This window comes from Macrobrachium rosenbergii, chromosome 57, assembly GCF_040412425.1.
Source record: "Macrobrachium rosenbergii isolate ZJJX-2024 chromosome 57, ASM4041242v1, whole genome shotgun sequence".
Lineage (NCBI taxonomy): Eukaryota > Metazoa > Arthropoda > Malacostraca > Decapoda > Palaemonidae > Macrobrachium > Macrobrachium rosenbergii.
In genome coordinates this window covers 3,195,207-3,213,712 of record NC_089797.1, presented here as the reverse complement: position 1 = coordinate 3,213,712, position 18,506 = coordinate 3,195,207, and the positions used below count along the sequence as shown (strand labels likewise).

The window sequence follows — 18,506 nt, the reverse complement described above, 5'->3', positions numbered from 1 at the left end:
GAAATTTGGATCGGGCACGCGCGGTCGAGCGCATGTTAAAAACAGCTGTGTATCTCTTATCAGAAAATGAAGAAGAGGCTTTCTATTGAGTCTTTCATCAACCCCTTGTAAGTTTGACAACTCGGAGCCTCTGTCACGCCCACCTGTTACCTGTTATGTCATTAGGAGGGGATTTGAAGAAAAATCGGGGATTCTTTCTATTATAAAGGAGATTAGGTTAGGATTTATATAGTGTCCGTCCTCTCTCTCTCTCTCTCTCTCTCTCTCTCTCGTAGAAAACCTCCGACAATTTCAATGGACGTTTCACGGTTGTCAAAAGTTGAAACATTGTTTTGACATTATATGGTCTCGTGTGCATTTCTATTACATTTTGTGCCTCCATTCATTATCTTTAAAAAGTCTGACATTCATTAACGTAAGTCCAACTGCTAAAAAACAAAGTTCACCGCCTTAGTTTCGAAGTGATTTGACTGTAGGTAACCGGAAGTGCTTGGTTTTGGCCCAGCCGGGTAGCGCAGTTGAGTGACTTAGTCAGTGTCTTGCTCGAGACGAGGTGGACGTACAAGCGTTAATGCCTGAAATTCTTTGAAGCTTTCCTATTTATCTGGTGTCATTTACATCGTAGGTGTTTCTGGGTGACAAAGGTATTTCGTTTTTATGTCGTATTTCCTTACGCATTGACAGTTGTTGTTGTCAGGTGGTTCAGTAGTGAGGTTTAAAGTCCGCATTTTCCCCAGACTTAACCGAGTGACGAGACCTTTCCCAGAAAAAAGCGGGACGCCATGTCTTAAAAACTAACCATGGAATATTCTTGAAAGCAATCCCATTGTTTCCCATACCCAAATTACGTGAGGAACCGTTCATCCATGTAACCTAACCCAACCTAACCTTACTTAACCTAACCTAATCTAGGGGCATGGCAAAAAAACCAGGGCTGGTGCAATACTAGCATACATCTCAGGCGGTATCACGGTGGCATGATTGCTGAGGGTACCCTGGGCAAATAAAGGTGAATGTTACTTTTATTTATGTACTGTTTTCTTCATAATTTAGGTAAGTCAGTGTGGCGACTGGAATATTATTGTACAAAGACTTTACCAGGGAAATAGGCTATAGGCTTTAACTGAGGTTAGATCGGAAGGAATGCCTGAATGCTGCTGTTGTCGTTAAGGGTGTCCATATGTAAATGAACCCCGTAGGTGGTTAGTGCTGTCAGTGCACCTCATGCGGTGCACTGTAGGCATTACTTAAGTTTCTTTGCAGCGTGCCTTCGGCCCCTAGCTGCAACCCCTTTCGTTCCTTTCACTGTACCTCCTTTCGTGTTCACTTTCTTCAGTCTAATTTCCACCCTCTCCTAACAGTTGATTCATAGTGCAACTGCTTTGAGGTCTTCCTCCTGTTACACCTTTCAAACCTTTTACTCGCGGTATTAGTAGATGGTTAATGGCCATGGTCCTGCATTTCACTTTTCAAGAGGAGATATTGTTCTTGTAAGGGAAGGACAGGCACGCCTGTAGCCCAGGAACCTGAAGTGATTCCTAGCATGTATCTTATTAGCTGCAAGAGTGTTTACCAGTCTTAAATGATTAGACCTATGTCACTTTCTTGGTATATTCATGTATCAGAATATGATGTATTTATGCAGCCATTACGAATTCAGCAAAGAGCTATAGACCCTCTCAACAGGAAACAGATACACTTGCTTAGAATACCAAGAATTTTTTTTCAATTTATCAGCTTGACAGGAATTTTCTTGAAGCATTTTGCACCATGCATCAAGCTTATTAGTTATTTATGGTGAAATCTTATAGTGTCATACTTGTTTCTCTTGATCACTTTGCCTCTTTGGGGAAAGTATCTGATTATTACAGGAAGGTGGCAAATGGTTAATTCATTGCTGTTCTACAAACCGGAGTTGAAAATGTGATCAACTGTTGGTGTGACTTTTAAATTAGCGTGAAAATCTTTTGAATGCTCTAGTCATGGGAATTTTTCAACACAAAGGATAGGAAGTTTGCGACCTTTTTTTTTTTATGTTATTAGCAGAAAGTAGATAGTTATTTTCCGCCTTATCCAGTTTATTAGTTAGTTTTATTTGTAAATCGACATAGGCCTAATGCCAAATGAAAGTTTTATTTGCAAATCGACATAGGCCTAATGCCAAATGAAAGTTTTATTTGCAAATCGATATAGGCCTAATGCCGAATGAAAGTTTTATTTGCAAATCGACATAGGCCTAATGCCGAATGAAAGTTTTATTTGCAAACCGACATAGGCCTAATGCCGAATGAAACTTTTATTTGCAAACCGACATAGGCCTAATGCCGAATGAAGGTTTTATTTGCAAATCGACATAGGCCTAATACCAAATGAATGACTATCACTTATTCACCTGTAATCATTAATATGGAAATTTTTCAGATAGATGAATAAGTTGTCGTTAATGTAGATAATTTTTTTGTTTACAATACCAACTGAATGACTGTCGCTTAGAAGGAAGGAAGGAAGGAAAGGCTTTGCTTGAAAGCTTAATCCTAAGGCCGCCTCGCTTCTTCCAGTCGTTTCTATACATCCAAAAATTCGATTTGATACAAGCCAAGGCCACGGGATGAATCAATCGGTCGTGTCAAGAGTTGGCGTATCTCTCAAACAGAAGGAAAAATTAGATGATAGTTTTAACTTTTGAATCCTGTCAACCTGTCAACTCAGTCCATCACCAGAGAGCTAAGATATATCCCCCAGTAAAGTGAAAATATGACGTAATCCATTATAGCGAATCTATTAATATTTGTTAATGCCATTTCGTACTTTTGCTTGAATTTTTGTTGGAGTGGAAAGGGGAGGGGGTTAAATTAGAATTGCAAACTCAATGAGTAAGTTTAGTTTCTGAAAACGAAGACGTTAAATTGAGATATTTTTAGCAAATTGGAATCGCGAAATTATGAGTCAAAAACAGCAATAGGATGATCTCGATACTAGATATCTTAATCATGTTAACTTTGTTATAGTTTTAATTCGTAAATTTAATGTTTACTACAACACTAGGCGTCAGGTTAAATGTCCGTTTCTATAAAGCAAGTAAGACCTTTTTTGATGAAAAAGATGGAGCTAAAAACTCGCTTCTTTTTTAGGGGAACCAGATTGGAGCCAGATCGGTTTTTTGGTGAATCATTTAATTAAGTGTTGACTTCATTGAAACGAACTGGGTTGTATCAAAGCGACTTTATAGATGTATAGAAATGACTCCAGGAACTCGGAACCAGGGACCAGGAACCAAGCACCAAAAACCAGGGACCAATAAAAAGTATCAGGGAACTAGGGACCAACAACAAGGATCAGTAACCAAGGACCAGAAACCAAGGACCAGAAACCAAGGACCAGGAACCGGGGACCAATAAAAAGAATCCGGAACCAGGGACCAGGAACCAGGGACCAGTAAAAGGACCAGGAACCAGGGACCAATAAAAAGGACCAGGAACCAGGGACCAATGAAAAGGATCAGGAACCAGGAACCAAGGACCAATGAAAAGGATCAGGAACCAGGAACCAAGGACCAATGAAAAGGATCAGGAACCAGGAACCAAGGGCCAGGAACCAAGGACCAGGAACCAGGGACCAATAAAAAGGACCAGGAACCAGGGATCAATTAAAAGGACCAGGAACCAGGGACCAGTAAAAGGACCAGGAACCAGGAACCATGGACCAATAACAAGGACCAGGAACCAGGGACCAATAAAAAGGATCAGGGACCAAGAACCAAGGACTAATGAAAAGGATTAGGAACCAGGAACCAAGGACCAGGAACCAGGGACCAATAAAAAGGATCAGGGACCAGGAACCAAGGACCAATGAAAAGGATCAGGAACCAGGAACCAAGGACCAGGAACCAGGGACCAATGAAAAGGACCAGGAACCAAGGACCAGGAACCAGGGACCAGGAACCAAGGACCAGGAACCAGGGACCAGTAAGAAGGATCAGGAACCAAGGACCAGGAACCAGGGACCAATAAAAAGATCAGGAACCAAGGACCAGGAACCAGGGAACAATAAATAAGGACCAGGAACCAAGGACCAGGAACCAGGGAACAATAAATAAGGACCAGGAACCAAGGACCAATAAAAAAGATCAGGAGCCAGGACCACTAAAAAGGACCAGGAACCAGGTACCAGGTACAGAATGCTGCTGTTCAACCTTAGCGACAGGGCAGGATTCACCCATCGTAATCGGTGAGTTTATTTCTTTCTATTTGGCTGGATCATCTTCAACGGACCCATTAATCAATCTATGACTCGAGGGTGGATACGAATGCTGAGATATTTGCATATAGTAGAAAATGCATAAATCACTTGTCATAAAAACTCTGACGTTATTGAAGGTTTTGTATACATAGTTCTTATTTAAACGTATGAACCTTGAGATAAGAATGATGATAAAATTCAATCAATGCTAAATGCTAAACATTTCATCAGAAGTGTCATGTTAAATTATACAAACGTCATAAATAGGGTCAGGAACTGAATTATTCTTAGTTCATTTTTGAACGGTCTAATAGCTATAGTCAGTACGAAAATGCTACATTGACTCCGTAAGACAGAACAACATTCTTACGAAGCCTGTTCCTTTCATGATCAGATTCTGGTTTGATATTGAATATTAGGAGTGTCTTGCTCAGTATATTTAGTATAAATGTTCATTCTGTGTTTATAGAACCTGTCTAACATCACAAAGTTGGTTTAGTGCTGTTACTGAACGCAGGCAAAATGGAAACAACTGGTCTCTGTTGTTTCTCGTGAAGTTGTCCTTTCTGACACTGGTTTCTTGATACTAATCAGTTACAGCCCACAGGATTTTGGCAGGAATTTCTGATCTGTTTTCAAAAGAGACTCCCAGCATCTCGTTAAGACAGCGTCACAATACCATTGCATTAGCTAAAGGGTATATTTATCATATTTCACCTTTTCGGCTGTTGTTGCATTCTAATTCTACAACCTAACACCCTCATTACACATCTGTCAGGGAAGTTTTTTGAAGCTGCCTTTTCCAGCATTTATTAATGTTTTCTGGCTACTCGCAATCAAGTACATCAGTTTTACAATACAATTTGTACTGAGCTTTTTCTATTTTCATTCTAATTGATGTCACTTACATTCCACACTACGCTGCCTAAAGTCAGGAGGTATGTGGAAGAACTATACTCCATTAAGCTCATTAGCGGAAGGTTGAAGCTTTACCATTCCGTATTCAAGTGAGTTTTGCTCTCTACAGAGTTTTTTTCCTTTGCAGGTTATTGCTACAGTTCTTCCTCGGTGAAATGAAAGAAAACAGCTTCGAAGTAGTATTCTGATGGTGTACAAAGCAGGCAGAAGACGATTCACAACACATGGAATTTTTACAAAATACCACAAGCTTTAAAAAACTATGAGAAGACTACTGTCAAAATTACTGCTGCTGGATAAAAGGAGCAAAAACATAGCTTATGACATCGATAACTCTGTTATGAAGAAAATAAAGGTAGGATGCAAGTTAATTATTTCGAGAAAGTTGACGGACAGTCATCACTGAAATCACACATAATTAAGCAACGCAGAAATCAGGTGTCCTAAGATACTGTTCAACTTTCCCCCAAAGCTTGAAAGATTGGCAACTGTTTGGCCTACGTAAGGCTACATTTCCATTTCACTGAGTAAGCAGAGGAACGATCAGGTTAGTGATATTTCACTGTCTGCCACATGACAAATCTTGTTGCCTCCTACTTAGGCCATACCACTGATGTTTCTCTACATCATCAGATTAGAGTCAAGATTTACAGGATCATGTACTCATCAAGGTTGCAGTGACACCCCTTGAAGTCATCACTCCACAGGAATGGGTACACGACTTATCTGTGCTGGGGTTACACCCAACACAAAGGGCGAGCCACCATTGAGTCTCATTCATAGAAAGCCACACACCCAGTGCCAAAGACCTACATTGTCTTTCTTACAGAGTAAACATCCCAGACCACCCCACCCCACAGCAATCAAGTAAAGTAAACCCCAAGAGTAGCAGTGTATTGGCATTTTGGCTGTGACCCCTCCACTGCATGGCAACTTCTCACCTTCACTTGCTGGTGAAGTCAAGCTAGTGGTTAGAATGTACCTAGCAGAGACCCTAAGCTTCATTGTCTCAACAGTCCCATTAGATGGCCACTCTTCCCAAAGGCGATTGGACCCCAAATGCCGAAAGCAGAGTGCTCGGTGTTACTAGACCACTAAACAGATGGACCTTCGATAGTCAGTTCAACCCAGGCTGCAGATGGCAATCATGGTGCAACCCCCATAGCACACACATCAAGAGCACAAATAACTCCCTAGAGGATACCACACTGCCACCTGGGCCGTTATCTCATGAATCCTGTGTAGTGCAACAGTAGAACCATTCCCACACATTGTCTATGACTGGTGGTTTGTTAAGCTGCTGAGTCCATGATTTAAGGTGTATCAAGTTTCAAGTGCCTTGGCCCTGCCAGACCCCACATAATAAAATAGCATGAATGCAAGAAAGACCATAAGTTGAGACTATAATTGCAACTGAAGCTATATTTTATATCACTGACCACTTGCCACAAGAAAAATCTATATAGTTTAGGACAAGAAGAACACAGAAACAGCTTCAAGTCAGAATACAGTTTTTAACCTTCAGCCAGTGAAAACTAGACTGTTAACAAGACTGATTAAAAGCACTTGGACCTATATGTTACTAGCAATAAAAACTTGCCTGTTTAAGTAACATAAAAATTGAAAACTTAACGAAATGTTACTGGCCACCCATGGATTTAATCCTGTGTCAAGAGCAAAATGAAAAAGGTGGTGTAGGAGTACTTGATCTCCCGGAAGAACTAAAGATATAAAGCAGGAAATTTAGAGAAATATGTGTGAATCCACCTTTACTAAACTACTTTCAAGTATGTCTGCACACAGGATCTGGGAGGAGTGAGATATGAAAATAGAAACACCAAGGAGTTTTGTGATACAGGAGAAGTACATTAGTTTTTCAAGACAACAATACACAATAGCTGGTGTAAGGACCTGCCTGATGAACTAAACGAAGGCCAATAATAGGGAATGCCTTAACCAAAGGGGAAGGGAGAAACCTTAGTACTGGTTAAGCCATGAAATCCTTGATTATCCTGGTGAGTCTTCAAGTATTTATGAGTACGAAATTCTGTTTTAGCCTTCAGGGAGACTGTTCAGGTAGAGTGCAATACTGAAGTTCCTCTTTATCCTACGAACATGAATACGAAAGTAGATAGCTAGGAAATTTTCTTGAAAATACGGAACGCTTTTGATCTGAATCAATACTGAGTGACTGCATTTTGATAGGACACTCACCTTGTATATAAAATAAATCTTGGTATTGTGGAGTTTTGGCGTTCAGGAAGGCTAGCTTGATTTTCTCTGCTATGCTTTAGTGATTATGGGTCGGCTCTGGTGTACTCTATATAATAGTTCGGTCTTTACGAGTACCGTGAGATATTCAATTAGTGACAGCAGTCAATGACACTCTTTTGGAAAAAAGACCAAGATTGAACCAAGTAAAGGGTGGTTCAAGAGAAATTGGAAAGAGAGGGGACATTACTGGTGCCTAGAAATCTCCCCAAACTATGGGAAACTGCTGAAGTGGTCTTACAGACGTTATAGCCAGACCCAAGTAGCAATATTAATCATATTTAATGAAGATACGTAACTGTTTACTGTAATTTGCTATTTAAAATTTTAAGAAGCGTCTCACTTTTCATTGCAGTGAGGTTTGTATTGCAACCCAATTTTGAATTAGTATTTACTGTAGTTGGGAACATTTAAAATTTCATTTCGTTAGGATGTCCTTGATAGAAGACTATAGACAGTCAAAATTGGTCTAAAACGACTCTGTCCCATCTCTGCCCCATCTCTGCCCCTTTTGGTAAAAGGGCATAGCAATAGGATGCTTAGATACCCGGTGCCCTTTCATAACGAATTGCCTTTTTATCTTAATACCTTGTAAAGACGTAAAACCCCAGCGTGACATGATGTCATTAACTTCTTCCTCATCTTTTCAGGAAGTGTCTCCAGCAGATGCAAGCACTAATGAGACAAATTTAAGCAGACTCCAGCCTCAGCTTGCAATACCACCAGAATCGGCTATGAAAGAAGAACTCTGACCATGAGAGTCGACTACTTTTATGTTCATGAAATTTGTACCAGAGTGCAGAGAAAATGGCCTCATTTACATGAATGTTCGAAAGATGCGTACTTTACTGTAGAGAGATGACAATCTTTTCTTAGACCATTAGAAAAAGGATAGGGTTGAATTTATGGTATTGTTTAGGTGTTTTATCAGTCAAAACAGTTCCTGTTGACCCAAGATTGAGTCAAACTCGGCTTTGCTTCTAGTAATTTCTAGTTAGGAACTGCAGGGGTCTTTGTTGTCTGAGAGAGTTCACTGTGATTCAGGATTTCTATTTTTTTATCTACACCTGCTACTAGTACTGTATTTCATGATAGCCTACATTTTGTTTTATTTAAGTATCTAATAAGTTTGGTACAGCTATGTCTTGAAATATAAAGTCTTCGCTTGAATTTCTAAGGAGTGTGAACATCAGCTAGCAAGTAAATTGCATTCCTGGATATATAATTTTAAGCATAGTATTCATTAGTTTAACATCAGCTATCAGATAGTTAAGGGTACTTCATGTTGCATAATATTAGACATGAATTTCATGTTATCATAATAACAGCTATTGAATAGTCATGGCTACATTCTATTTCATATCGAGAAGGAACCCATATTTAAGAATAGTTTTGTCTTCAAATTTATTTTGATTTGCTCTTGTCTGGGTACGAAGATCACATGAGATATAAGAAGGGTATGCTTACTATTTTCAACAATTTTCCTGAATTTCAAAAATTATCAATAGCAAAAAGGCATTATTTAGAAAGAATAGGCTTTACTGAATTCATGCAATATCTTCGTGTTGGTCAGTATTGTTAAGAAGAATTGTGTGGAATCAACCCTGAGGTATTAACCTTCATAGAATAGGTGATATTTTTCGCAGAAGTTCAAATGATTTCTGTTACTTTTTCTTTAGTGAGTCTCAGAGATGATATTCAACTAGCTTCCATCGTAATGAGGACGTGGAGTTAAGATTCTCTATACTCCTCGTAGCCCTAATCCATAGTTTGTTTGTTCATTGATTTATATCAGATTTCCTTTGAAAAGAATTTAATGTTAGTTTTGAGGACTTGCCTTACTGTAATGTTATGTAAGCTTTTGTACTTCAACTTCAAAACTTAGGTGTTGTTAAATACAGAGGAGAGATATCAGCCTAAGGCATTACACGTTTGCACTGTTAATGCTGGAAGTATTTCAAAATTAGTTTGTTAGTTTAACACAAATTTGGTGACATATAGAACCCAATTTGATGACATATAGAACTTGTCATTCTTTTAAAGAAATTAAACAAAACTGTGAATGTTGTACAAAGCTTGCCATGATGATAATGCTTCTTGCTTAACATTAAGCATAAACCTTTCAAAGTCAATGTTGTAAATATTGGAGCGTAATTTATCAAAATTGTATTGTCATGGCATCTCTGCATATTTCAAGACACTAAGGCTGGCATGTGAAGGTTTTAGGTAAATGATTCAGGCACTCCTTAGATTGAATGCATGACTTGAGGGTAATTGGGTATTTTTCTGAAGATTATATTCTAGGTAAATGGATCACTAAGTAAACTCAACTCAAAGCGTTCCTCTAGATGAGGTCAGGTATTATCAGCAGTGGTATCTTAGGTGCATGAATAAGTAAAGTCAAAAGTGCTTTTTCGTGGGGACTTTGACAAGGATATTCTTGGTGTATGAATTAATAAACACACTTAATTATGTGAAGGGTTTATTCGTCTTAATGTTGCATTGATAAGTGGACTTTCTGGAAAGATTAAAATAATCTTGACATCTAATCAATAACATTTTTGTTGGGCACTAAATATTTTCCAGACCTTTTCTGTGAGAGGGAAATTCATTTCTTAGGAATTAAGATAGCTGCTGTTTAATTAAGTACTATTAGTTAGGGACTCTGGTTATGAGAATACTTTCCCAAAGTGACTCACAATGAAGCCATGTCAACAAGTCTCCTTGTCAAGTACAGGTCGTGTCAGGAATTTAGAATAGTTGTCAAAAGTGAAATCTTGTCAGAAGAGTTCTGTCTCAGCTTTTTAACTCAGTCAGTTTGGACTGTGTAGGCACATTATAAAAGGGTAAATCTTTTGCAAGCTTTTGGCTTTTTTTATTTACGTAAATTGCTTGAGAAAGTCTCGTTTATTATTTGTGTGTTGTAGGTTTTGTAAATTTTAGAATAACGAATGCAACAGTGTCTTGACATATGGAGATTATTTTAGGTTAAAGTATGAGTCAATTTTCTCGTTTTTTGTGTGTTAATGTTCCATCAATACCCATTGAAATTCAGTCATTTGATGAGATAAAGATTAAGTTAACTGTTAATGTTCAAAATCTAACTTGAAAATTTTATTTATGGGAAAATAACTGTATACCAAATTGTATTTTGTGTACTGATTGTATTGTAAAAGGACTTCTGCATTTCAGCTTTTATCAAAGTTCTCATCAAGTCTTTTCCCTCATTTAGCTAGAATATGCAATTATTGCCATTGTTATTTCACAGCACAACCAAAAATTAAGAAAATTTTTGCAGTATGCAATTTCTCCTTGTTTGCGGTACACCATGTGGACATTGCAGTCTAGGTTAGATAATCTTTGAATGTGGAAACTCATGGCTAGACAGTTTATACACATTGGCCAACTTTTGCAGAAACCTGAAGTGCTCATATTTTTTGCAATTATTTTTTGTAAAGTCATATAAATATCTAAGACATTGTTCTTACTTCTTCCTCTCAACTTTCCATTCTGACTAGACTCCTTTATGTGAACTTGAAATCGCACACTTACAAAGGCATTTCTTCAGTCTCCTGTTAAAGTTGTTACATGCAAACACTTTGCAAACCTACAGCACAACTTGGAAGCTCAAAAAAATTGCACTCCTTTTACACTGTAGAAGCAGTTCTGGTCACTGTGACACTTGGGAGCAAAAACCCTGCACGTTTCATGCTATAATAAAGTCTATATGCTTCTGCTGGAGAGAGATTTCATTCTCTCTCTCTCTCTCTCTCTCTCTCTCTCTCTCTCTCTCTCTCTCTCTCTCTCTCTCTCTCTCTCTCTCTCTCTCTCTCTGTTTCACTGAAGCTCCTCTACACATTTTATGCCTTGCCAAAGTCTTTATACGGTTCAATGAAGAATCATTACATAGTTTTCCTAAGCTGCCTTGTACGCCTCTCAAGTTTTAAAGCAGCATTCTCTACTGGAGGATTCTATGGACACTTCATATGCTTTGCTGAAATCCAGCCTCCCCCACCCCAACACATACTCACACTGTACACCAAGGTGTTTTTGCCCTTACTTCCAGACACAGGGATTAAAGACCTCACTCTTACCATTTTCACACTTATAGTCTTACTCTAAACACAAACATGAACTACACACTTATACTACACTCCAAGAAGTTTCTGCCACTACTTCCAGGCACAGGGATTAGGTACCTGACTCATACACTTATATTCTTACTCTAAACACGCACGTAAACTACACACTTAAAGGTGTCCATTTGTACATGATGACAGATATTTGGAGCTTAGATTTTTCGAGGATAAATCTCAGGTAAATCATTAGCTGCAAAGACATCTTATTTGGTCACTATAATCTGAAGTTAATTCCAAAGTTTTTGTCGTAAATTTGGTGTAGTTCATGTTTTGTAATGTGGTTAGTTTAGGAGTTTCACCTTATGCTAATATTTGAGAAAGGAGGCTTTTTTTTTTTAGTGCTGTACACAAAGTGAGAACTAGAGCAGTGTCTGTCAAAAAATAAACATTGATAAGTAAACCTGAACCATGTGAAGAAATCTAAGAATTGTTGCTCATTATAGGGAAAGAAAGTTGAAATACAGAAGTCCTCACATTATATATGTGTATATGCTGTGTATATAGAAAAATGGAAAATACAACTTAAAATAAAGGACTCCCTGGGGTCAGCATTGCAGTGCCCCGAAGGAGGGAATGCCCCCAGCAGGAGGTATACAGCCAGTCGGTTACCAGCTTTGGAGCCGACCCAAAGGGCTTAAGTTTTCTAAGCTGACAGCAGCTGATTGGCCGAGATGGGGAAAATGCCTTTCAGAAACTTCACTTGTGTTTTCCCAGATGTCTACACCAGGGAGGCCTGTTAGACCATTTCAAATGTCAAAGAATGATGTTATTGTACAGAAAGTCCAAGGTGGGTGTCAAAAGGTTGCTACTGAGATAATCCTTAACTTACGAATACTCTTATGACTGTGTTTGTGCATGAGCAAGTTCTTGCTTGGCATGTCGTGTCTTGATATGGTGTACTGACCCTGTAGATTTGTGTTGCCAGAATTTTTGTACCAAAAGATGTATCATGGCCAAAAACAATCCCAATGTCATTTTTCTATGAATAACTAGTAAGAAAATCTACGATTTTCAAACATTTTGAAATTCTGTGTTCCGTTTTCTTGAGATTTCATGATGGATTTTTTTCCCACGTCTTGTTACAGAATCCGAGTCTGTATTGAATATCATAGAAAACGAGGAACATTAAGTAAAAAACTTGTGGTTATGATTTATATATTTTCGAATGTGTTTCCATTGCACTGTTGGCGTTGTAGCTATCAGAATTCTTTCCTTAGAGCTGTGTATACATTTGCTTGTATTCATTTTGGATAGGAATATTTGATCCGTCTTCAGAGGTACTTGTATATGAAACTGATTAATTTTTTATGTGGATGATTGACTAAAATTGCAAAAGTTCTCTATATGAATGACTTCAAAATCTTAGATTATTATCCAAGAAAAGTCCTCATTTCGGGGAAATTACTCTTCTGCATTGTCACGTTTTGCTTATAATTCAATCATTAGATTTTGTTATTTCAAATACCATATCCTGGCCTAATTGATGTAAACTTGCTGGTACTATGGAAGATTCTAACTTATAGAACATTATTTACCTGGATTAGACAGTTTATTTTCGTGGGCAGAATTTATTTTTGCTGATGTTAGATTCGATTAATTGTCACACGCTGGTTTTTTGATAGTAGTTTACATGGAACAGTTTCACAAGTTTTTCTCTAAGTACGGAATGTCATTTATATCCTACCAGATCTCAAGACTTCTAAAGTAACTTTATCAGAACATTTGGAAAGTTAAAAGTTATCCTCCTGCTCACGTATATAACCAAACCTTTGATTATATCTCGGACACATGCCGTCGTTCCAAAAGGGGGTACCAGCTTGGGGCTCAAACGCCTTCTCGTCTTAGGGTTGGCATTGCATTCGTGTATTTGAAATAAAGGAGGGATAAATACCGCGATGGCCAGTTTTAGAAGTCTGTGTGAGAAACCTTACAAAGTTCATAACATCGTCAGTTAATTAGACAGAATTGGGTGTGTGTTAATCTTGCAAGAATGTTTATGAAAATCTTTGACTTAAAATGGACAGAATCGGACTATTAATGTGTAATAATGTGGCCTTTGATATATTGGAATGGTTATAACACTAAAACTGAAGACTTTAACAAAAGGTCTGCAGAGATTTTGAGGCTGTGAGAGGTAATACACGTTTAAAACAAATGCTTTCCTTGCCATTTAAGTGGAAGAGGAAACTGTTTCTCATTTCTAGGTTACCTTTCTAATGTAAAGCTTAATTTCTATAGAACGTATTCCCACGAACACTAAGATTTAGATGCATCAGACGTCATGGCGAGGCTAGTTGTCATTTCCTTACAGAAATTGCTGCAAATCTTAATGCAGATTTTTTAAATGTTTACGTCATTTTACAATGGCTAAGTGGCTTCAGACGCTGACAGGTTTCCTCATAAGGTTTCTAGACAGTGGAAATGTTGTATAAGTTTGCTGAGATTTGTGTTGGCTCTCAGAACTGGAGATGCACGTCCCTGATGTGAGGTGCCTAAAGGTGGTATAGTACTGTCTGGGCCATTTTGTTGCTGAGAGAATAATTAATTAGATTCTTGATTTTATTGCTATGTGGACATTCAGATGTATAGCTAGTGTAGCCTTTTCATTGCTCCAAAATTGTGGACATTCGGATGTATAACTGGTGTAGCCTTTTCATTGCTCCAAAATTGTGGACATTCAGATGTATATACAACTGGTGTAGCCTTTTCATTGCTCCAAAATTGTGGACATTCAGATGCATAACTGGTGTAGCCTTTTCATTGCTCCAAAATTTGTGGACATTCAGATGTGGTGTAGCCTTTTCATTGCTCCAAAATTATGTGGACATTCAGATGTATAACTGGTGTAGCCTTTTCATTGCTCCAAAATTATGTGGACATTCAGATGTTTAACTGGTTTAGCCTTTTCATTGCTCCAAAATTATGTGGACATTCAGATGTATAACTGGTGTAGCCTTTTCATTGCTCCAAAATTATGTAGACATTCAGATGTATAACTGGTGTAGCCTTTTCATTGCTCCAGAATTTTTCTAGGCAGGCCTTCCTGAGTCATGGTACCTTTGAGAAGTCACTAGAATGTCATCTGATTTTACAGTTGATATGCCTGGTCTTGGGGTTAGAAATTTTGTTGGTTTTATAATGATGTGCAACTTACCTTTCTAGATGTCAGTGGGATTGTGCAGAGGTTTTCTGAGTGTTGATACGGTAATGTCATTCAGGAAGCCTACTGATATGTAATTTAGGATTAGATAAGTCCTTTTTTATGATGTTGGTTTGTGGTTTTGTGGTTTAATCAAGTTCTTGCTCGTGATGCCTTGGATTCAAAGTGTTATTCCATTATTGTAAATGTCTGGAATACGAGATAGATCGAAGTTTGGTGTTTTTAAAGCAATGCTGAGAATAAGTTTGGTTAATGATAAGAGTTGTGCTTAATTTTTCCAGTTTGTAAGAGTAGATATTGGTGTACAGGATTAGGATAGTGACTGTGAAGGTACATCATGTAGAACTTTAAAAAAAAAAAGTGGTTTATGACAAAGGAGTATGGAATACAGACAGAGTTAGTTTGGGAATACTGGTGTTGAACATTTAGACAGTGATTGTGATAACCTGGATTTTTATTGACACTGGAGTTCAGGCTCCAGGCCTTGCTGGTGATAATCTGAAACTGTCTTTTTCAGTGCTCGATGATAGAATCAGGATTAATCTTCTGAATACACGATGCAAAGTTTCAAGCACAGGATAGTTCTGGTGTTTGAAACGAGTCCAGAATTTAAGAAAAAGACTAGATCAAGATCAATTAGGATTCAGGAAGACTTTCTACTGTCAGATATTGGTTTAGAGTCTCTCTTGGTTTATGATAGTTTTGGTTTTAGAGTCTTAGTCTGCAATACTTTCACATATCACTGTCTGAAGTTTTGGGGAGTTTGTTGTGGCACTCTTTTCTTTCAGAAAATTTGTCATTGTGTGATACTTTCACCTTTAGAAAGTCAATTGATCTGTGAAACTTAGTCTGAGGAAGTCTGATTCTTCATGCTGCTTTGCTTTCAGAAAGTCTGCTTTTGATATTTTTTGCATTCAGGAAGTCCCTTGGTTTGTAATACCTTTGAGTTTGGATTGTACGTTATTTTTGGGATATTCTCTCGAAAGTAATTCTGGTAGTTTATGCCATATTTTTGTTTAAAATGGATGTTTTTTTGTTTGTATTTTCATGTAGTCTTTTAGTGTGTGGCTGTTTTTACCTTCAGGAAGTCTGTCTGTTAATGGTTATGCCCTCACAGAATATGTCAACTTTGCTACTGGGGCTTTCAGGATGTCTGGGTGTGTGAAAATGTTTTGCTATTAAGTCTGTTCCTTTGTGATTTTTATTGACAGTCTCTGTTAGTTACAATTAATTGCTTAGTCTTGGAAGTCTTGCTAGCTTGTATTTTTTTATGTAGAAAGTCTGTTAGTTTAGAATTTTTAGCGGCTAGAAAATTTAGTAGTTTGTGATTTTTGGGGGGAAAGAAAGTCTGTTAAGGAGTTTGGTTTGGCTGTGAAGTCTGTTATTTTTTTTTCCTAGAAAGTCTGTTAATTTGGAATTTTTGGGAGCTAGAAAATTTATTTCGTGATTCTTTGGGGGAAAGAGTGTCTGTTAGGGAGTTTGGCTTGGCTGTGAAGTTTGTTTTTCCTATTTTTTTTTTTAGAAGAAAGTCTGTTAATTTGGAATTTTTGGGAGCTAGAAAATTTAGTAGTTCGTGATTTTTTGGGGGGAAAGAGAGTCTTTTGAGGAGTTTGGCTTGGCTGTGAAGTCTGTTATTTTGTGTGTTTTTTCCTAGAAAGTCTGTTAGCTAGGAATTTTTGGTAGCTAGAAAATTTATTTCGTGATTCTTAGGGGGAAAGAAAGCCTGTTAGGGAGCCTGGCTTGGCTGTGAAGTCTGTCATTTTGTTTTTTCCTAAAAGTCTGTTATTTTGCTATTTTCTCCACCAAGAAGTATATAGTAGTCTTGGGAGAGTTTTTGATTAGAATACCTATTAGTTTGAGAGTGGCTCCAACGCTTCAAAAACCACTTGCTTAAAATGTCTTTATAGTCAGGAAGTTTTGCCCCAAAAGTAGGTCATTTCGAAAGTTTTTTTTTTCCTTCTTTTCCTGTAAAAGGCGTCAATATTTAGGGAGAGGTTTTGCCTAAAATGTGGATATCCTTGGAGGAGGCTGTTAGTTGTACTTAAGAATTTTATTAGGGAGATTTTTGCCCGCAAAATGTGTTAACCGGAAGTGATTTCTGAACATTGTGATAGTTCTTGAAAGTGTTTTGCCTGGAAAGTGTTACCAGTTCGGTTGATGGTTTTCACCTCGGAAGTGTTAGTTTAGGAGAGTTTTTTTTTTTTTTTTTTTGCTAAGAAAGTCTGTTGATTCAAATGAGGTTTTTCTTCTTACTGGAAATTATTAGATAGTGATTTTTTGGCTCGAGAATATGTTGGTTTGCAAGTTTTCTACTCGGCATATTTAACTTTTTTTTCCCTTGGTCAGGAATCTTTTAGGAAGTATTTTTTGTTGTTGATTCAAGGAACGTTGTTTCAGTGTGGGAGTCAGAGTTGATTTTGCCCAGCAAATGGAGACTCTTTTGCCTAACGAGTTAGTTTGTGTTTTTTTCTCTTGACTGATTGTTCGTCAGTTTTCTACCCATGAAAGTGTTTTTCTTTTTATCTTGAGTCAGATTTTTGCATAAAAAGTCAGTTCGATGGAGATCTTTGGGTACATATTGTGTCAGTTGGGAGATTTTTTTGTTTTGCCCAGAAAGAGTCGGGTTTTTAGGCCCAGAAGGTATGTCAGTTTCGGAGTTTTTTTCATAATTAAACTCATAAGAATAGAGGTTTGGTATTCTCTCGGAAATTTTGGATATAAAGATGATGAATGCGTCAAGAATCAGTCAAAAGGTCAAGATATAGTGTCCTGAAACCTGACAAAAAAATTAAATTTATTGAAACTTATAGTTTGGTATTAGCATTTTAAAGGCAGTTCTTGAAGTATAAGGTCAAAATTGAAAGAAGTAAACTCAAGTAGTTTTTCTCACCATTATTCATTCTTTGGTTATGACTGTTGCAACGGTAGCCCTGTCGTAATGGTACATATGAAAAGCCACTGCCCATTATTCTGTAGCCCTGTACTGATGATCAGTACAAAGTCGCAGTTTTTGGCACTTTATAGCTCTGTTCTAGTGTGTGAAATAGTCATTTTGATATGTATGCCATATCAAACAGCAATTTCAAATTTTAGGCAATTTTGAGTCCCGTGGCCCTGTTCTGATAAGTATAAACAAAAATTTATTCTTAATATCAATAATTTAGTGAACTATATGAAACTACTATCTCTTAATCTTCAGTCCTGTTCTGGTGATCAGTACAAAACTGCTTTTCAAAACCTTCGTAAAACCGGAAGCAGAAAGATGCGAGATGACATCCTCGCTTCAAAACACCCGAAGAAATTACCTGGCAATGGGATGGACTTTTGTAAGACGTATCACACAGAACCTAAAAACTGGCCTGGTGGTCCACGTGTACGGTGAAGGCTGACGTTAGTCCGACCTGCTGTCCTGCTGGGGGAGGAAGAACTCAGGGCAGGAGGACAGTAGCTTTGCACGTCTCCGACCATTTACCTGACTCAATCACTTACATTGAATGGTGTCCTTTGACCTATAAGACGAAGTGGTTTGTTTGGGAGGGGGGGGCGTGCCTCAAGGCGCGCTTGTTCCACCTGAAGGGGTTTGGGTCACTTGTCTGCTTTTGGGGAGACTGTGTGTGTTTTGGTGTCAATTAATTGCTTTTGTTGTAACGAGAGAGTGGAGGATGACTTGTAATTTGAAGCAGAATAAAATTAGTTAGATTTTCTTTGGTTTATTTGTGAAATTCCTGTAATTCTCATGTACGTAAAGACATCTGAGAATATAAATGATCTGAAAAAGT

The 18,506-nt window shown here is 37.9% G+C and overlaps 1 long non-coding RNA gene across 1 annotated transcript; it reads left to right on the top strand.

The window, feature by feature from the left end:
- The first annotated feature begins 2,510 nt into the window (after positions 1 to 2,510).
- Positions 2,511 to 8,615, top strand: LOC136837104 (uncharacterized). Its single transcript, XR_010852583.1, has 3 exons — positions 2,511 to 4,227; positions 5,285 to 7,172; positions 8,079 to 8,615. It is a non-coding gene; the product is annotated as an uncharacterized lncRNA (long non-coding RNA).
- The last annotated feature ends 9,891 nt before the right edge of the window (positions 8,616 to 18,506 follow it).